Genomic DNA, 22,151 nt, shown 5'->3' with positions numbered 1-22,151 from the left:
CGGAGGTAAGAGCCGCTGCCGGGCGTCTTTCGGCAGAAGCCGCGCTAAGGAGAGCCCTGTGAGCGGCACAATCGTCTTTGCGTGAAGAAGCCGCTTCTTGGGCTCCGGCAGCCGGCGAGAGCGGCAGCTTCGGGAAGGTGAAGAAGCAAGCTGTACAACACTGGGATTGTGTGCGCACCTTGCCAACTGATAGAAAACAGTACCTTTGCACTCTCCTGACTTTTCCAATCACAGGAACATTCGATTGGAAGCTGTTTTGGACAACTTTTCTTTTCTTCCTGCCAAACACTTGGCAGACATCCGTGCAACTTCTAGAACACGATGGGAGATGTTTTCTGTGCTGGCACAGTTTTTCCTAGCCAGACATAGTGGAAAAGCGTTTTGCTAAGATGTAGACTACAAAAGACGCGAAAGACGAAGGTAGGATGCTCTCCGGAGGTAAGAGCCGCTGCCGGGCGTCTTTCGGCAGAAGCCGCGCTAAGGAGAGCCCTGTGAGTGGCACAATCGTCTTTGCGCGAAGAAGCCGCTTCTTGGGCTCCGGCAGCCGGCGAGAGCGGCAGCTTCGGGAAGGTGAAGAAGCAAGCTGTACAACACTGGGATTGTGTGCGCACCTTGCCAACTGATAGAAAACAGTACCTTTGCACTCTCCTGACTTTTCCAATCACAGGAACATTCGATTGGAAGCTGTTTTGGACAACTTTTCTTTTCTTCCTGCCAAACACTTGGCAGACATCCGTGCAACTTCTAGAACACGATGGGAGATGTTTTCTGTGCTGGCACAGTTTTTCCTAGCCAGACATAGTGGAAAAGCTTTTTGCCGAGGTGTAGATGAGAAGAGGAGCTAAAGACGAAGGTAGGATGCTCTCCGGAGGTAAGAGCCGCTGCCGGGCGTCTTTCGGCAGAAGCCGCGCTAAGGAGAGCACTGTGAGCGGCACAATCGTCTTTGCGCGAAGAAGCCGCTTCTTGGGCTCCGGCAGCCGGCGAGAGCGGCAGCTTCGGGAAGGTGAAGAAGCAAGCTGTACAACACTGGGATTGTGTGCGCACCTTGCCAACTGATAGAAAACAGTACCTTTGCACTCTCCTGACTTTTTCAATCACAGGAACATTCGATTGGAAGCTGTTTTGGACAACTTTTCTTTTCTTCCTGCCAAACACTTGGCAGACATCCGTGCAACTTCTAGAACACGATGGGAGATGTTTTCTGTGCTGGCACAGTTTTTCCTAGCCAGACATAGTGGAAAAGCTTTTTGCCGAGGTGTAGATGAGAAGAGGAGCTAAAGACGAAGGTAGGATGCTCTCCGGAGGTAAGAGCCGCTGCCGGGCGTCTTTCGGCAGAAGCCGCGCTAAGGAGAGCACTGTGAGCGGCACAATCGTCTTTGCGCGAAGAAGCCGCTTCTTGGGCTCCGGCAGCCGGCGAGAGCGGCAGCTTCGGGAAGGTGAAGAAGCAAGCTGTACAACACTGCGATTGTGTGCGCACCTTGCCAACTGATAGAAAACAGTACCTTTGCACTCTCCTGACTTTTTCAATCACAGGAACATTCGATTGGAAGCTGTTTTGGACAACTTTTCTTTTCTTCCTGCCAAACACTTGGCAGACATCCGTGCAACTTCTAGAACACGATGGGAGATGTTTTCTGTGCTGGCACAGTTTTTCCTAGCCAGACATAGTGGAAAAGCTTTTTGCCGAGGTGTAGATGAGAAGAGGAGCTAAAGAGTGGATGTTAGCAAATGACACCCATCTTCAAAAAAGGCAATTAAGAGGACTCGCCATAGTACAAACCAGCCAGCCTCTTTTTTATCCCCAGGAAGTTGATGAAGCAGCTCTTCCTGGAAATCCTTGCCAGGCACATGACAGATGACCAAATAATGTAGTTAGCATGATTTTTCAGGGGAATTTCATGCTGAACATCACTTTAAACTCCTCTGATGAATCAACTTGACTGGTAGATGAAGGGAATATTATCTGCCTGGGCTTCAGGGAGGTTTTTGACATACCTCTACATGGCATCACACATACATATGGAAGCAATAGTGCAAAGGGGAGGGAATCAGTGTCTTTTCAGTGATGCTGAGGGAAAAGACAAGAGGCAGTGGGCACACACTGAAATACAGGAGATTGCCTTTGAACATCAGTAAATGTTTCTTTACTGTCAGGGTGACTGAACCACGGCACAGACTGCCCAGAAAGATTGTGGAGCCTGGATCTTTGAAGACATTAAAAGTACACCCAGATAGAATCCTGGGCAAGAGGCTCTAGGTATCCTGGTTTAGGCAAGGGGTTTGGGCCTGGTTAGCCCCACCAACCCCTTCCACTCTCTTTCATTCTGTGCTAGTGAATTCTCTTCAAGATGCATTTCAAAGCGCTGGCATGACAAAGTTCTGTGCAGACAGAGATCCAAATGGACATGGCATCTAAGTTCCTTAAGCAGTGTTCAAGAAGAATGTAAAACTCTGGCACAAGTGTCTCTTCCCTAACTGAATCCCTTTCATGGGAAAATTCCCAGCTCTAGAAAGATCTTCTGATACGCATGCTTAAGACTGACACTGGCTGAGCAAATTTCTCCCTATGTATATCTAAGACCAGTTAGGATCTTCACCCAAAGTGCAGTCAACATAGTCACAGAATGCCTATTGTTAAGAAGTGACAGCTTCCATCAGAATGGCAGCTATTGGTCCACAAAATGGATTAATGGATGGGAATTATCTACGTGGGTTAAAAACAAAAATAAAGAGTTGGTCTTTATTTATCAATTTCATGGCAATATTGATAAGGGAAGAAAAAGATCTAAGTCCTTGACTTTCTGGACTCGAGGAAAGATTTTAAAAATTCCTTGTAAAAATGTATGATCACAATCAGACTATTGAAACCATTTTAGTTGGGAACAAAGTTCCAAAATTGTCTAGATAGTGGCAAAGAAGCCAAGAAAATAGGAAAGAAACAAAAAGAGAGCAAAAGAGTCAGCTTCAGTGTACAAGCTCGTTCTAGAAGTAGTCTGCTGGGAAAAGGAACCCCCAGCTAAATTTCCAATGTATTCCTGCGCTTGATTCAGTAACTGGTCAATGTAAAAACCAATCCTTTTGTACAACTTCTTCCAGCAACAAAAACTCCAACAGGTTGACACTACCATCATGCCTGTTCCAGACATATTTAAAAGAGAAATGATGATTTTCTTGAAAACCTACTTACATAAAAGTTGCAAGATGGTGGAGGGATTCCCACATCCTCCTTCCTCCATCTGGCTTGAAAGTATATTTGATAAAATATGCAACAAAGCACATGATTTATAAGGGAGAGTCAAATGGATGATTTGGGAATCGATCTCTTGTTGATAGTAAACTTCATATCCACTCGGTGTGACCTTTTTAAAACAAAATGTGGAGCTGAGGCATGAATCTGCCACAACAATTGTAAAGCAAACATACACACTCCCCTTCATATGCCCCCCCCTCCACACACACCTAGGCACACACAGAGATCAGCATAGCAGATCATGAACACCTTGGAAAAGACTGAAATGCTAAATGCCTCTCTTGATGGGCAAAAGAGCTGGTGCAGTAATTCAAATGCCTGGTACAAAAATTCTGTTTAATATTTAGCTCCTATTTAAAACACAGCTTTTCATTTCATTCTATTTACAGAATATTTTCATTTCATTTGTTTCTTTAAAATTACTTAGTTCTCACCTGTTGTATGTCTAGGAATATTTTCTTCCAAAAATAGAAAAAAATAGATGATATCTTTTCAGCAGAAAACATTGGTTGATACAATTTTAAACCATCATGATATGGAAGAATTCTTCTGTCCCTCTCGAAGGTGGAAGAAGCATTTGGATCACAGATCATCTACAATGAAATACTTGACATGTTTAAGATGCTTTCAATCAATTTTGATCGTCAATTGCTTATTTGTTGTAAACAGTAATTTTTCAGTGAAGGGAAAGTGTGTGTGGTATATCTACATGATATGTTCAAAGGCAGTTCCTACTAATGGCCAGGCTGAATTCCAGTAAATAATGTCCCGAATGATATTTTGCCGCCTTCTTTGGCACTTCATGAAATCTTACCCCGATGAAGTGCTGAAACACAGAGATTTTCTCTTAGAGAGTGTCTCATGTTGTAACCTATCCCATGGATTTTATGCTGTAATTCTTATCTCTTTTAAAATTTACTATCTTCTGTACAGTTTTCATGAAACTTTCTGTTACAGTAGTGAATAGCACAGATAAATGTCATTTTGTACAACTTTGAATTTACCCCAAGAGCTGAGAGAAAACTTGATCCTATACTTCAATCCGAGTTTCTTCTATAGTCCAACTTTGTTTCTCTACCATCAAGCTTCTCCTTTGTTGCTGCTCCAAGCCCCGTCCAAGGTGACCTTGAATACTTTCAGGGATGGGACACCCACAACTTCTCTGGGCAACCTGTTCCAGTGTTCCAGCACTCCCACAGTAAAAAAGGCCTTCCTTTCATCTAATATGTGTAGGAAATCATAAATCTAGGCATAGAAGCTTGGAGTGCAAATTTGAAATTCTTTGGATTTGAAGCACATTTTATATGAATACTGACTTACAGATGACTAAAAGATGTTGATGGGCATTTGAGCTGACAAGTTTTGAAAAAGTGCACGGAAATTAAAATTGAAACCACTAAAATTAAAAACTCCTTGCCATTTTCTTTTTCCTCTCCTATTCAAAATTGCATATGTCAGATATCAGTGCTTCATGCAAACCTCTCAGATGCTCTCAGAGAAAAAGCTTTTCTTTCAGACTAAGTTGCGGTTGACGTAGAACACTAGCAGGAGTGAAAGATTTTCTGGGCATTGAGGCAGCCCGTTCTCCTTGGATTTGTGTGCAGAATGCATTTTATCCAAACTGGAAAATAGATCCCAGCTCTGTTCTATTCATCATTCTTACTTCATCAGGCCAGAAGATTCTGTGAAAAGTAGCCTGTGGACCTTGAAGACAGCGCATGTGAACCAGATGAGAGGTGATAGAGAAGTTGAGGGAGAGAAGAAAGAGCATATGGCTGAAACCAGAAAGTATTTCTCCACGTGATCATGGAAGATTGCAGGAGCCACTTGGTACTATCAAACCAGCCCGACTTGGCACTGGTGCCACTATGGGTCTGGGAGCCATGTTGCATATCGTGCATTTTAAGGAGCCAGCTGGCCACACCCAGCCATATGCCCCCAAACACAAACCAAGCCCTTTTCTCTGGCAAACAAAACTCAGCTGCCCTGCTTCTGGATGGCAGATTGCAGGAGCCACTTGGTACTATCAAACCAGCCCAACTTGGCACTGGTGCCACCTTGGCTCTGGGAACCATCCTGCCTATTGTAGCTTTTCAGGAGCCAGCCGGTCACTCCCAGCCATAGGCCCCCAAACAGAAACCTCGGCCCGTTTCCCTGGCAAACAAAAGTAAGCTGCCCCGCTTCTGGATGACAGATTGCAGGAGCTACTTAGTACTATCAAATCAGCCCGACTTGGCACAGGTGCCACCTTGGATCTGGGAACCATCCTGTGTATCGTGGATTTTCAGGGGCCAGCCGGCCACTCTCAGCCATATGCCCCCAAACACAAACCACGGACCTTTTCTCTGGCAAACAAAACTCAGCTGCCCCACTTCTGGATGGCAGATTGCAGGAGCCACTTGGGACTATCACACCAGCACAACATGGCACTGCTGCCACCTTGGATCTGGGAACAATCCTGCGTATCGTACATATTCAGGAACCAGCCGAACACTCCCAGCCACAGGCCCCCAAACACAAACAACGGCCCATTTCCCTGGCAAACAAAACTCAGCTGCCCCGCTTCTGGATGGCAGTTTGCAGGAGCCACTTGGGACTATCAAACCAGCCCGACTTGGTAATGGTACCACCTTGGATCTGGGAACCATCCGGCGTATCGTGGATTTTCAGGGGCCAGCCGGTCATTCCCAGCCATATGCTCCCAAACACAAACCTCGGCCCTTTTCTCTGGCAAACAAAACTCAACTGCCCCTCTTCTGGATGGCAAATTGCAGGACGCACTTGGTACTACAAAAAGAGCCCGACTTGGCAGTGGTGCCACCTTGGCTCTGGGAACCATCCTGCGTATCGAGCATTTTAAGGAGCCAGCCGGCAATTCCCAGCCGTATGCCCCAAAAAGAAACCACGGACCTTTTCTCTGGCAAAAAAAACTCAGCTGTCCCGCTTCTGGATGGCAGATTGCAGGAGTCACTTTGAACCATACAACCAGCCTTACTTGGCACTGGTGCCACCTTGGATCTGGGAACCATCCTGCCTATCGTTGATTTTCAGGGGCCAGCCTACCACTCTCGGCCATAGGCCCCCAAACACAAACCACAGCCCTTTTCTCTAGCAAACAAAATTTAGCTGCCCCGCTTCTGGATGGCAAATTGCAGGAGCCACTGGGTACTACAAAAACAGCCCGACTTGGCACTGGTGCCACCTTGCGTCTGGTTACCATGCGGCGTATCGTGCATTTTAAGGAGCCAGGTGGCCACTCCCAGCCATATGCCCCCAAACACAACCCACGGCCCTTTTCTCTGGCAAACAAAACTCAGCTGCCCCGCTTCTGGATGGCAGATTGCAGGAGGCACTTGGTACTATCAAACCAGCCCGACTTGGCACTGGTGCCACCTTTGGTCTGGGAACCATCCTGCGTATTGTGGATTGTCAGGAGACAGCCGACCACTCTCGGCCACAGACCCCAATCAAAAACAAAGGTCCGTTTCCCTGGCAAAAAAAACTCAGCTGCCCCGCTTCTGGATGGGAGATTGCAGGAGGCACTTGACACTGTCAAACGAGCCCCACTTTGTACTGGTGCCACCTTGGGTCTGGGAACCATGCTGCGTATCGTGGATTTTCAGGAGCCAGCCGGCCACTGCCAGCCACAGGCCCCCAAACAAAAACCACAGCCTTTTCCTCTGGCAAACAAAACTCAGCTGCCCCGCTTCTGGATGGCAGATTGCAGGAGCCACTTGGTACTATCAAACCAGCCCGACTTGGCACTGGTGCCACCTTGGGTCTGGGAACCATCCTGCCTATCGTGGATTTTAAGGAGCCAGCCGGCTACTCCCAGCCACAGGCCCCCAAAAAAAACCACGGCCCTTTTTTCTCGCAAACAAAACTTAGCTGCCTCACTTCTGGATGGCAGATTGCAGGAGCCACTTGGTGTAATCAAACCAGCCCGACTTGGCACTGGTGCCACCTTGGGTCTGGGAACCATCCTGCGTATCGTGGATTCTAAGGAGCCAGCCGGCCACTCCCAGCCACAGGCCCCCAAACAAAATCAACGGCGCTGTTCCCTGGAAAACAAAACACGCCTGCCAACTTTTTGATGGAGTTTGCAGGAACCACTTGGTATTATCAAACCAGCCCAACTTGGCACTGGTGCCACCTTGGGTCTGGATACCATGCTGCGTATCGTGGATTCTAAGGAGACAGCCGGCCACTCCCAGCCACAGGCCCCCAAACACAAACAACGGCGCTTTTCCCTGGAAAACAAAACTCGCCTGCCAACTTTTTCATGGCAGATTGCAGGAGCCACTTGGTACTATCAAACCAGCCCGACTTGGCACTGGTGCCACCATGGGTCTGGTCACCATCCTGCCTATTGTAACTTTTCAGGAGCCAGCCGGTCACTCCCAGCCATAGGCCCTGAGACACAAACCTCGGCCCGTTTCCCTGGCAAACAAAAGTAAGCTGCACCGCTTCTGGATGGCAGATTGCAGGAGCCACTTGGTACTATCAAACCAGCCCGACTTGGCACTGGTGCCACCTCTGGTCTGGGAACCATCCTGCGTATCGTGGATTCTAAGGAGCCATCCGGCCACTCCCACCCACAGGCCCCCAAACACAAACAACGGCGCTTTTCCCTGGAAAACAAAAGTAAGCTGCCCCGCTTCTGGATGGCAGATTGCAGGAGCCACTTGGTACTATCAAACCAGCCCGACTTGTCACTGGTGCCACCTCTGGTCTGGGAACCATCCCGCGTATCGTGGATTCTAAGGAGCCAGTCGGCAACTCCCAGCCACAGGCCCCCAAACACAAACAACGGCCCGTTTCCCTGGCAAACAAAAGTAAGCTGCCCCGCTTCTGGATGGCAGATTGCAGAAGTCACTTGGTACTATCAAACTAGCCCAACTTGGCACTGGTGCCACCTCTGGTCTGGGAACCATCCTGCGTATCATGGGTTCTAAGGAGCCAGTCGGCCACTCCCAGCCACAGGCCCCCAAACACAAACCTCGGCCCGTTTCCCTGGCAAACAAAATTAAGCTGCCCCGCTTCTGGATGGCAGATTGCAGGACGCACTTGGTACTATCAGACCAGCCCGACTTGGCACTGGTGCCACCTCTGGTCTGGGAACCATCCTGCGTATCGTGGATTCTAAGGAGCCAACCGGCCACTCCCAGCCACCGGCCCCCAAACACAAACAACTGCGCTTTTCCCTAGATAACAAACTCGCCTGCCAACATTTTGATGGCAGATTGCAGGAGCCACTTGGTACTATCAAACCAGCCCAACTTGGCACTGGTGCCACCATGGGTCTGGTCACCATCCTGCCTATCGTAGCTTTTCAGGAGCCAGCCGGTCACTCCCAGCCATAGGCCCCCAGACACAAACCTCGGCCCGTTTCCCTGGCAAACAAAAGTAAGCTGTCCCGCTTCTGGATGGCAGATTGCAGGACGCACTTGGTAGTATCAAACCAGCCCGACTTGGCACTGGTGCCACCTCTGGTCTGGGAATCATCCTGCGTATCGTGGATTCTAATTAGCCAGCCGGCCACTCCCAGCCACAGGCCCCCAAACACAAACAACGGCGCTTTTCCCTGGAAAACAAAACTCGCCTGCCAACATTTTGATGGCAGATTGCAGGAGCCACTTGGTACTATCAAATAAGCCCAACTTGGCACTGGTGCCACCATGGGTCTGGTCACCATCCTGCCTATGGTAGCTTTTCAGAAGCCAGCAGGTCACCCCCAGCCATAGGCCCCGAGAAAAAAACCTCGGCCCGTTTCCCTGGCAAAAAAAAGTAAGCTACCCCGCTTCTGGATGGCAGTTTGCAGGACGCACTTGGTAGTATCAAACCAGCCCAACTTGGCACTGGTGCCACCTTGGGTCTGGGAACCATCCTGCGTATCGTGGATTCTGAGGAGCCCGCCGGCCACTCCCTGCCACAGGCACCCAAACAAAAACAACGGCGCTTTTCCCTGGAAAACAAAACTCGCCTGCCAACTTTTTGAATGCGGATTGCAGGAGCCACTTGGTACTATCAAACCAGCCCAACTTGGCACTGGTGCCACCATGGGTCTGCTCCCCATCCTGCCTATCGTAGCTTTTCAGGAGCCAGCCGGTCACTCCCAGCCATAGGCCCCCAGACACAAACCTCGGCCCGTTTCCCTGGCAAACAAAAGTAAGCTGCCCCGCTTCTGGATGGCAGATTGCAGGACGCACTTGGTACTATCAAACCAGCCCGACTTGTCACTGGTGCCACCTCTGGTCTGGGAACCATGCCGCGTATCGTGTATTCTAAGGAGCCAGCCGGCCACTCCCAGCCACAGGCCCCCAGACACAAACAAAGGCGCTTTTCCCTGGAAAACAAAACTCGCCTGCCAAATTTGATGGTAGATTGCAGGAGCCACTTGGTACTATCAAACCAGCCCAACTTGGCACTGGTGCCACCATGGGTCTGGTCACCATCCTGCCTATCGTAGCTTTCCAGGAGCCAGCCGGTCACTCCCAGCCATAGGCCCCCAGTCACAAACCTCGGCCCGTTTCCCTGGCAAACAAAAGTAAGCTACCCCGCTTCTGGATGGCAGATTGCAGGAGCCACTTGGTACTATCAAACCAGCCCAACTTGGAACTGGTGCCACCTTGGGTCTGGGAACCATGCTGCGTATCGCAGATTCTAAGGCGCCAGTCGGCCACTCCCAGCCACAAGCCCCCCAACACAAACAACGGCGCTTTTCTCTGGCAAACAAAACTCAACTGCCCCTCTTCTGGATGGCAAATTGCAGGACGCACTTGGTACTATAAAAACAGCCCGACTTGGCACTGGTGCCACCTTGGGTCTGGGAACCATCGTGCGTATCGATCTTTTTAATGAGACAGCCGGCCACTCCCAGCCATATGCCCCCGAACACAACCCACGGCCCTTTCCTCTGGCAAACAAAACTCAGCTGCACCGCTTCTGGATGGCAGATTGCAGGAGCCACTTGGTACTATCAAACCAGCACGACTTGGCACTGGTGCCACCTTGGGTCTGGGAATCATCCTGTGTATTGTGGATTGTCAGGAGCCAGCTGAACACTCTCGGCCACAGACCCCAATCAAAAACAACGGCCCGTTTCACAGGCAAACAAAACTCAGCTGCCCCGCTTCTGGATGGGAGATTGCAGGAGGCACTTGACACTGTGAAACCAGCCCCACTTGGCACTGGTGCCACCTTGGGTCTGGGAACCATGATGCGTATCATGGATTTTCAGGAGCCAGCCGGCCACTCCCTGCCATAGGCCCCCAAACAAAAACCACAGCCTTTTTCTCTGGCAAACAAAATTCAGCTGCCCCACTTCTGGATGGCAGATTGCAGGAGCCACTTGGGACTATCACACCAGCACAACATGGCACTGGTGCCACCTTGGATCTGGGAACCATCCGGCGTATAGTGGATTTTCAGGGGTCAGCCGGTCACTCTCAGCCATAGGCCCCAAACACAAACCACGGCCCTTTTCTCTGGAAAACAAAACTCAACTGCCCCTCTTCTGGATGGCAGATTGCAGGAGCCACTGGGTACTATGAAACCAGCCGTACTTGGCACTGGTGCCACCTTGAGTCTGGGAACCATGCTGCGTATCATGGATTTTCAGGAGCCAGCCGTCCACTGCCAGCCACAGGCCCCGAAACACAAACAAGAGCCTTTTTCTCTGGCAAACAAAATTCAGCTGCCCCGCTTCTGGATGGCAGATTGCAGGAACCACTTGGTACTAACAAACCAGCCCGACTTGGCACTGGTGCCACCTTGGGTCTGGGAACCATCCTGCGTATCGTGGATTCTAAGGAGCCAGCTGGCCACTCCCAGCCACAGGCCCCAAAACACACACAACGGCGCTTTTCCCTGGAAAACAAAACTCGCCTGCCAACTTTTTGATGGCAGATTGCAGGAGCCACTTGGTACTATCAAACCAGCCCAACTTGGCACTGGTGCCACCATGGGTCTGGTCACCATCCTGCCTATCGTAGCTTTTCAGGAGCCAGCCGGTCACTCCCAGCCATAGGCCCCCAGACACAAACCTCGGCCTGTTTCCCTGGCACACAAAAGTAAGCTACCGCACTTCTGGATGGCAGATTGCAGGAGCCACTTTGCACCATCAAACCAGCCCGACTTGGCACTGGTGCCACCTTGGGTCTGGGAACCATCCTGCGTATCGTGTGTTCTAAGGAGCCAGCCGGCCACTCCCAGCCACAGTCCCCCAAACACAAACAACGGCGCTTTTCCCTGGAAAACAAAACTCGCCTGGCAACTTTTAGATGGCAGATTGCAGGAGCCAGTTGGTACCATCAAACCAGCCCAACTTGGCACTGGTGCCACCTTGGGTCTGGGAACCATCCTGCCTATTGTTGCTTTTCAGGAGCCAGCCGGTCACTCCTAGCCCTAGGCCCCCAGTCATAAACCTCGGCCCGTTTCCCTGGTACACAAATGTAAGCTGCCCCGCTTCAGGATGGCAGATTGCAGGAACCACTTTTCACCATCAAACCAGCCCGACTTGGCACTGGTGCCACCTTGGGTCTGGGAACCATCCTGCGTATCGTGTGTTCTAAGGAGCCAGCCGGCCACTCCCACCCACAGACCCCCAAACACAAACAACGGCGCTTTTCCCTGGAAAACAAAACTCTCCTGCCAACTTTTTGATGGCAGATTGCAGGAGCCACTTGGTACTATCAAACCAGCCCAACTTGGCACTGGTGCCACCATGGGTCTGGTCACCATCCTGCCTATCGTAGCTTTTCAGGAGCCAGGCGGTCACTCCCAGCCATAGGCCCCCAGACACAAACCTCGGCCCGTTTCCCTGGCAAACAAAAGTAAGCTGCCCCGCTTCTGCATGGCAGATTGCAGGTGCTATTTAGTACTATCAAACCAGCCCGACTTGGCACTGGTGCCACCTCTGGTCTGGGAACCATCCTGCCTATCGTGGATTTTCAGGGGCCAGACGGCCACTATCAGCCATATGCCCCCAAAAACAAACCACGGCCCTTTTCTCTGTAAACAAAACTCAACTGAACCTCTTCTGGATGGCAAATTTTAGGACGCACTTTGTACTACGAAAACCGCCCGACTTGGCACTGGTGCCACCTTGGGTCAGGGAACCATCCTGCCTATCGTAGCTTTTTAAGGAGCCAGCAGGCCACGCCCAGCCATATAGCCCCAAAAACAAACCACGGACCATTTCTCTTGGAAACAAAAATCCGCTGCCCCGCGTCAGGATGGCAGATTGCAGGAGCCACTTTGCACCATCAAACCACCCCGACTTGGCACTGGTGCCATCTTGGATCTGGGAACCATCCTGCCTATCGTAGCTTTTCAGGAGCCAGCCGGTCACTCCCAGCCATAGGCCCCCAGACACAAACCTCGGACCGTTTCCCTGGCAAACAAAATTAAGCTGCCCCGATTCTGGATGGCAGAGTGCAGGAGCCACTTGGTAGTGTCAAACCAGCCCGACTTGGCACTGGTGCCACCTTGGGTCTGGGAACCATCCTGCGTATCGTGGATTCTAAGCAGCCACCCGGCCACTCTGAGCCACAGGCCCCCAAACACAAACAACGGCGCTTTTCCCTGGAAAACAAAACTCGCCTGCCAACATTTTGATGGCAGATTGCAGGAGCCACTTGGTACTATCAAACCAGCCCAACTTGGCACTGGTGCCACCATGGGTCTGGTCACCATCCTGCCTATCGTAGCTTTTCAGGAGCCAGCCGGTCACTCCCAGCCATAGGCCCCCAGACACAAACCTCGGCCCGTTTCCCTGGAAAACAAAAGTAAGCTGCCCCGATTCTGGATGGCAGATTGCAGGAGCCACTTGGTACTATGAAATCAGCCCAACTTGGCACTGGTGCCACCATGGGTCTGGTAAACATCCTGCCTATCGTAGCTTTTCAGGAGCCAGCCGGTCACTCCCTGCCATAGGCCCCCAGACACAAACCTCGGCCCGTTTCCCTGGCAAACAAAAGTAAGCTGCCCCGCTTTTTGGATGGCTGATTGCAGGATGCACTTGGTACTATCAAACCAGCCCGTCTTGGCCCTGGTGCCACCTTGGCTCTGGGAACCATGCTGCGTAACGTAGATTCTACGAGGACAGGCGGCCACTCCCTGCCACAGGCCTCTAAACAAAAGCAACGGCGCTTTTCCCTGGAAAACAAAACTCGCCTGCCAACTTTTTGATGGCAGATTGCAGGAGCCACATGGTACTATCAAACCAGGGCAACATGGCACTGGTGCCACCTCTGGTCTGGGAACCATCCTGCCTATCGTGGATTTTCAGGGGCCAGCCGGCCACTCTCAGCCATATGCCCCCAAACACATACCACGGGCCTTTTCTCTGGCAAACAAAACTCAACTGCCCCTCTTCTGGATGGCAAATTGCAGGACGCACTTGGTACTACGAAAACAGCCCGACTTGGCACTGATGCCACCTTGGGTCAGGGAACAATCCTGCGTATCGATCTTTTTAAGGAGCCAGCCGGCCCCGCCCAGCCATATACCCCCAAAAAACAACCACGGAACTTTTCTCCAGCAAACAAAAATCCGCTGCCCCGCGTCTGAATGGCAGATTTCAGGAGCTATTAAGTATTATAAACCAGCCCGACTTGGCACTGGTGCTACCATGAGTCTGGTAACCATCCTGCCTATCGTAGCTTTTCAGTAGCCAGCCGGTCACTCCCAGCCATAGGCCCCCAGACAAATACCTCGGCCCGTTTCCCTGGGAAACAAAAGTAAGCTGCCCCGCTTTTGGATGGCAGATTGCAGGAGCCACTTGGTACTATCAAACCAGCCCAATTTCGCACTGGTTCCACCTTGGCTCTGGGAACCATCCTACGTATCCTGGGTTCAAAGGAGGCAGCCGGCCACTCCCAGCCACAGGCCTCTAAACAAAAACAACGGCGCTTTTCCCTGGAAAACAAAACTCGCCTGACAAATTTTTGATGGCAGATTGCAGGAGCCACTTGGTACTATCAAACCAGCCCAACTTGGCACTGGTGCCACCATGGGTCTGGTCACCATCCTGCCTATCGTAGCTTTTCAGGAGCCAGCCGGTCACTCCCAGCCATAGGCCCCCTGACAAATACCTCGGCCCGTTTCCCTGGCAAACAAAAGTAAGCTGCCCCGCTTCTGGATGGCAGATTGCAGGAGCCACATGGTACTATCAAACCAGGCCAACATGGCACTGGTGCCACCTTGGTTCTGGGAACCATCCTGCCTATCGTGGATTTTCAGGGGCCAGCCGGCCACTCTCAACCATATGCCCCCAAACACATACCACGGCCCTTTTCTCTGGCAAACAGAACTCAACTGCCCCTCTTCTGGATGGCAAATTGCAGGACGCACTTGGTACTACGAAAACAGCCCGACTTGGCACTGATGCCACCTTGGATCAGGGAACAATCCTGCGTATCGATCTTTTTAAGGAGCCAGCCGGCCACGTCCAGCCATATACCCCCAAAAAAAAACCACGGAACTTTTCTCCAGCAAACAAAAATCCGCTGCCCCGCGTCTGGATGGCAGATTGCAGGAGCTATTTAGTATCATCAAACCAGCCCGACTTGGCACTGGTGCCACCATGAGTCTGGTAACCATCCTGCCTATCGTAGCTTTTCAGTAGCCAGCCAGTCACTCCGAGCCATAGGCCCCCAGACAAATACCTCGGCCCGTTTCCCTGGGAAACAAAAGTAAGCTACCCCGCTTCTGGATGGCAGATTGCAGGAGCCACTTTGCACCATCAAACCAGCCCGACTTGGCACTGGTGCCACCTCTGGTCTGGGAACCATCCTGCGTATCGTGGATTCTAAGGAGACAGCCGGCCACTCCCAGCCACAGGCCCCCAAACACAAACAACGGCGCTTTTCCCTGGAAAACAAAACTCGCCTGCCAACATTTTGATGGCAGATTGCAGGAGCCACTTGGTACTATCAAACCAGCCCAACTTGGCACTGGTGCCACCATGGGTCTGGTCACCATCCTGCCTATCGTAGCTTTTCAGGAGCCAGCCAAACACTCCCAGCCATAGGCCCCCAGACAAAAACCTCGGCCCGTTTCCCTGGCAAACAAAAGTAAGTTATCCCGCTTCTGGATGGCAGATTGCAGGAGCCACTTTTCAACATCAAACCAGCCCGACTTGGCACTGGTGCCACCTCTGGTCTGGGAACCATCCTGCGTATCGTGGATTCTAAGGAGCCAGCCGGCCACTCCCAGCCACAGGCCCCCAAACACAAACAACGGCGCTTTTCCCTGGATAACAAACTCGCCTGCCAAATTTTTGATGGGAGATTGCAGGAGCCACTTGGTACTATCAAACCAGCCCAACTTGGCACTGGTGCCACCATGGGTCTGGTCACCATCCTGCCTATCGTAGTTTTCAGGAGCCAGCCGGTCACTCGCAGCCATAGGCCCCCAGACACAATACTCGGCCCGTTTCCCTGGCAAACAAAAGTAAGCTACCCCGCTTCTGGATGGCAGATTGCAGGAACCACTTGGTACTATCAAACCAGCCCAACTTGGCACTGGTGCCACCTTGGGTCTGGGAACCATCCTGCGTATCGTGGATTCTAAGCAGCCAGCCGGCCACTCCCTGCCACAGGCCCCCAAACACAAACAACGGCGCTTTTCCCTGGAAAACAAAACTCGCCCTCCCACTTTTTGATGGCGGATTGCAGGAGCCACTTGGTACTATCAAACCAGCCCAACTTGGCACTGGTGCCACCATGGGTCTGGTCACCATCCTGCCTATCGTAGCTTTTCAGGACCTAGCAGGTCACTCCCAGCCATAGGCGCCCAGACACAAAGCTCGGCCCGTTTCCCTGGCAAACAAAAGTAAGCTGCCCCGCTTCTGGATGGCAGATTGCCGGAGACACTTGGTACTATCAAACCAGCCCGACTTGGCACTGGTGCCACCTCTGGTCTGGGAACCATGCTGCGTATTGTGGATTCTAAGGAGCCAGCCGGCCACTCCCAGCCACAGGCCCCCAAACACAAACAACGGCGCTTTTCCCTGGAAAACAAAACTCGCCTGCCAACATTTTGATGGCAGATTGCAGGAGCCACTTGCTACTATCAAATCAGCCCAACTTGGCACTGGTGCCACCATGGGTCTGGTCACCATCCTGCCTATCGTAGCTGTTCAGGCGCCAGCCGGTCACTCCCAGCCATAGGCCCCCAGAGAAAAACCTCGGCCCGTTTCCCTGGCAAACAAAAGTAAGCTGCCCCGCTTCTGGATGGCAGATTGCAGGAGCCACTTTGCACCATCAAACCAGCCCAACTTGGCACTGGTGCCACCTCTGGTCTGGGAACCATGCCGCGTATCGTGGATTCTAAGGAGCCAGCCGGCCACTCCCAGCCACAGGCCCCCAAACACAATCAACGGCGCTTTTCCCTGGAAAACAAAACTCGCCTGCCAAATTTTTGATGGCAGATTGCAGGAGCCACTTGGTACTATCAAATCAGCCCAACTTGGCACTGGTGCCACCATGGGTCTGGTCACCATCCTGCCTATCGTAGCTTTTCAGGACCTAGCCGGTCACTCCAAGCCATAGGCCCCCAGAGAAAAACCTCGGCCCGTTTCCCTGGCAAACAAATGTAAGCTGTCCCGCTTCTGGATGGCAGATTGCAGGATCCCCTAGGTATTATCAAACCAGCCCGACTTGGCACTGGTGCCACCTCTGGTCTGGGAACCATCCTGCGTATCGTGGATTCTAAGCAGCCAGCAGGCCACTCCCAGCCACAGGCCCCCAAACACAAACAACGGCGCTTTTCCCTGGAAAACAAAACTCGCCTGCCAACATTTTGATGGCAGATTGCAGGAGCCACTTGGTACTATCAAACCAGCCCAACTTGGCACTGGTGCCACCATGGGTCTGCTCACCATCCTGCCTATCGTAGCTTTTCAGGAGCCAGCCGGTCACTCCAAGCCATAGGCCCCCAGACAAAAACCTCGGCCCGTTTCCCTGGCAAAGAAAAGTAAGCTGCCCCGCTTCTGGATGGCAGATTGCAGGAGCCACTTTGCACCATCAAACTAGCCAGACTTGGCACTTGTGCCACCTCTGGTCTGGGAACCATGCTGCGTATCGTGGATTCTAAGGAGCCAGCCGGCCACTCCAAGCCACAGGCCCCCAAACACAAACAACGGCGCTTTTCCCTGGAAAACAAAACTCGCCTGCCAAATTTTGATGGCAGATTGCAGGAGCCACTTGGTACTATCAAACCAGCCCAACTTGGCACTGCTGCCACCATGGGTCTGGTCACCATCCTGCCTATCTTAGCTTTTCAGGTCCTAGCCGGTCACTCCCAGCCATAGGCCCCCAGACACAAAGCTCGACCCGTTTCCCTGGCAAACAAAAGTAAGCTGTCCCGCTTCTGGATGGCAGATTGCAGGAGCCACTTGGTACTATCAAACCAGCCCAACTTGGCACTGGTGCCACCTTGGGTCTGGGAACCATCCTGCGTATCGTGGATTCTAAGGAGCCAGCCGGTCACTCCCAGCCACAGGCCCCCAAACACAAACAACGGCGCTTTTCCCTGGAATACAAAACTCGCCTGCCAACACTTTGATGGCAGATTGCAGGAGCCACTTGGTACTATCAAATCAGCCCAACTCGGCACTGGTGCCACCATGGGTCTGGTCACCATCCTGCCTATCATAGCTTTCCAGGAGCCAGCCGGTCCCTCTCTGCCATAGGGCCCCAGAGAAATCCTCGGCCAGTTTCCCTGGCAAAAAAAAGTAACCTACCCCGCTTCTGGATGGCAGATTGCAGGAGCCACTTTACACCATCAAACTAGCCCGACTTGGCACTGGTGCCACCTCAGGTCTGGGAACCATCCTGCGTATCGTGGATTCTAAGGAGCCAGCCGGCCACTCCAGCCACAGGCCCCCAGACACAATCAACGGCGCTTTTCCCTGGAAAACAAAACTCGCCTGCCGAAATTTGATGGCAGATTGCAGGAGCCACTTGGTACTATCAAATCAGCCCAACTTGGCACTGGTGCCACCATGGGTCTGGTCACCATCCTGCCTATCGTAGCTTTTCAGGAGCCAGCCGGTCACTCCCAGCCATAGGCCCCCAGAAAAAAACCTCGGTCCGTTTCCCTGGAAAACAAAAGTAAGCTACCCTGCTTCTGGATGGCAGATTGCAGGAGCCACTTGGTGTTATCAAACCAGCCCGACTTGGCACTGGTGCCACCTTGGGTCTGGGAACCATCCTGCGTATCGTGTGTTCTAAGGAGCCAGCCGGCCACTCCCAGCCACAGTCCCCCAAACACAAACAATGGCGCTTTTCCCTGGAAAACAAAACTCGCCTGACAACTTTTAGATGGCAGATTGCAGGAGCCAGTTGGTACCATCAAACCAGCCCAATTTGGCACTGGTGCCACCTTGGGTCTGGGAACCATCCTGCCTATTGTTGCTTTTCAGGAGCCAGCCGGTCACTCCTAGCCCTAGGCCCCCAGTCATAAACCTCGGCCCGTTTCCCTGGTACACAAATGTAAGCTGCCCCGCTTCAGGATGGCAGATTGCAGGAACCACTTTTCACCATCAAACCAGCCCGACTTGTCACTGGTGCCACCTCTGGTCTGGGAACCATCCTGCGTATCGTGTGTTCTAAGGAGCCAGCCGGCCACTCCCACCGACAGACCCCCAAACACAAACAACGGCGCTTTTCCCTGGAAAACAAAACTCTCCTGCCAACTTTTTGATGGCAGATTGCAGGAGCCACTTGGTACTATCAAACCAGCCCAACTTGGCACTGGTGCCACCATGGGTCTGGTCACCATCCTGCCTATCGTAGCTTTTCAGGAGCCAGGCGGTCACTCCCAGCCATAGGCCCCCAGACACAAACCTCGGCCCGTTTCCCTGGCAAACAAAAGTAAGCTGCCCCGCTTCTGCATGGCAGATTGCAGGTGCTATTTAGTACTATCAAACCAGCCCGACTTGGCACTGGTGCCACCTCTGGTCTGGGAACCATCCTGCCTATCGTGGATTTTCAGGGGCCAGACGGCCACTCTCAGCCATATGCCCCCAAAAACAAACCACGGCCCTTTTCTCTGGTAAACAAAACTCAACTGAACCTCTTCTGGATGGCAAATTTTAGGACGCACTTTGTACTACGAAAACCGCCCGACTTGGCACTGGTGCCACCTTGGGTCAGGGAACCATCCTGCCTATCGTAGCTTTTTAAGGAGCCAGCAGGCCACGCCCAGCCATATAGCCCCAAAAACAAACCACGGACCATTTCTCTTGGAAACAAAAATCCGCTGCCCCGCGTCAGGATGGCAGATTGCAGGAGCCACTTTGCACCATCAAACCACCCCGACTTGGCACTGGTGCCATCTTGGATCTGGGAACCATCCTGCCTATCGTAGCTTTTCAGGAGCCAGCCGGTCACTCCCAGCCATAGGCCTCCAGACACAAACCTCGGACCGTTTCCCTGGCAAACAAAATTAAGCTGCCCCGATTCTGGATGGCAGAGTGCAGGAGCCACTTGGTAGTGTCAAACCAGCCCGACTTGGCACTGGTGCCACCTTGGGTCTGGGAACCATCCTGCGTATCGTGGATTCTAAGCAGCCACCCGGCCACTCTGAGCCACAGGCCCCCAAACACAAACAACGGCGCTTTTCCCTGGAAAACAAAACTCGCCTGCCAACATTTTGATGGCAGATTGCAGGAGCCACTTGGTACTATCAAACCAGCCCAACTTGGCACTGGTGCCACCATGGGTCTGGTCACCATCCTGCCTATCGTAGCTTTTCAGGAGCCAGCCGGTCACTCCCAGCCATAGGCCCTGAGACACAAACCTCGGCCCGTTTCCCTGGCAAACAAAAGTAAGCTGCCCCGCTTCTGGATGGCAGATTGCAGGACGCACTTGGTACTATCAAACCAGCCCAACTTGGCACTGGTGCCACCTCTGGTCTGGGAACCATGCCGCGTATCGTGGATTCTAAGGAGCCAGCCGGCCACTCCCAGCCACAGGCCCCCAAACACAAACAACGGCGCTTTTCCCTGGAAAACAAAACTCGCCTGCCAACTTTTTGATGGCAGATTGCAGGAGCCACTTGGTACTATCAAATCAGCCCAACTTGGCACTGGTGCCACCATGGGTCTGGTCACCATCCTGCCTATCGTAGCTTTTCAGGACCTAGCCGGTCACTCCAAGCCATAGGCGCCCAGACACAAAGCTCGGCCCTTTTCCCTGGCAAACAAAAGTAAGCTACCCCGCTTCTGGATGGCAGATTGCAGGAGCCACTTTGCACCATCAAACCAGCCCGACTTGGCACTGGTGCCACCTCAGGTCTGGGAACCATGCTGCGTATTGTGGATTCTAAGGAGCCAGCCGGCCACTCCCAGCCACAGGCCCCCAAACACAAACAACGGCGCTTTTCCCTGGAAAACAAAACTCGCCTGCCAACATTTTGATGGCAGATTGCAGGAGCCACTTGCTACTATCAAATCAGCCCAACTTGGCACTGGTGCCACCATGGGTCTGGTCACCATCCTGCCTATCGTAGCTGTTCAGGCGCCAGCCGGTCACTCCCAGCCATAGGCCCCCAGAGAAAAACCTCGGCCCGTTTCCCTGGCAAACAAAAGTAAGCTGCCCCGCTTCTGGATGGCAGATTGCAGGAGCCACTTTGCACCATCAAACCAGCCCAACTTGGCACTGGTGCCACCTCTGGTCTGGGAACCATGCCGCGTATCGTGGATTCTAAGGAGCCAGCCGGCCACTCCCAGTCACAGGCCCCCAAACAAAAACAACGGCGCTTTTCCCTGGAAAACAAAACTCGCCTGCCAACATTTTGACGGCAGATTGCAGGAGCCACTTGGTACTATCAAATCAGCCCAACTTGGCACTGGTGCCACCATGGGTCTGGTCACCATCCTGCCTATCGTAGCTTTTCAGGACCTAGCCGGTCACTCCAAGCCATAGGCGCCCAGACACAAAGCTCGGCCCGTTTCCCTGGCAAACAAATGTAAGCTGTCCCGCTTCTGGATGGCAGATTGCAGGATCCACTAGGTATTATCAAACCAGCCCGACTTGGCACTGGTGCCACCTCTGGTCTGGGAACCATCCTGCGTATCGTGGATTCTAAGGAGCCAGCCGGCCACTCCCAGCCACAGGCCCCCAAACACAAACAACGGCGCTTTTCCCTGGAAAACAAAACTCGCCTGCCAACATTTTGATGGCAGATTGCAGGAGCCACTTGGTACTATCAAACCAGCCCAACTTGGCACTGGTGCCACCATGGGTCTGCTCACCATCCTGCCTATCGTAGCTTTTCAGGAGCCAGCCGGTCACTCCAAGCCATAGGCCCCCAGACAAAACCTCGGCCCGTTTCCCTGGCAAAGAAAAGTAAGCTGCCCCGCTTCTGGATGGCAGATTGCAGGAGCCACTTTGCACCATCAAACTAGCCAGACTTGGCACTTGTGCCACCTCTGGTCTGGGAACCATGCCGCGTATCGTGGATTCTAAGGAGCCAGCCGGCCACTCCAAGCCACAGGCCCCCAAACACAAACAACGGCGCTTTTCCCTGGAAAACAAAACTCGCCTGCCAAATTTTGATGGCAGATTGCAGGAGCCACTTGGTACTATCAAACCAGCCCAACTTGGCACTGCTGCCACCATGGGTCTGGTCACCATCCTGCCTATCTTAGCTTTTCAGGTCCTAGCCGGTCACTCCCAGCCATAGGCCCCCAGACACAAAGCTCGACCCGTTTCCCTGGCAAACAAAAGTAAGCTGTCCCGCTTCTGGATGGCAGATTGCAGGAGCCACTTGGTACTATCACACCAGCCCAACTTGGCACTGGTGCCACCTTGGGTCTGGGAACAATCCTGCGTATCGTGGATTCTAAGGAGCCAGCCGGTCACTCCCAGCCACAGGCCCCCAAACACAA

This window comes from Melospiza melodia, chromosome 5 (assembly GCF_035770615.1).
Source record: "Melospiza melodia melodia isolate bMelMel2 chromosome 5, bMelMel2.pri, whole genome shotgun sequence".
In the NCBI taxonomy this organism is placed as follows: domain Eukaryota; kingdom Metazoa; phylum Chordata; class Aves; order Passeriformes; family Passerellidae; genus Melospiza; species Melospiza melodia.
The sequence above is the reverse complement of the archived record's forward strand: the minus strand, read 5'-3'. Positions refer to the sequence as shown.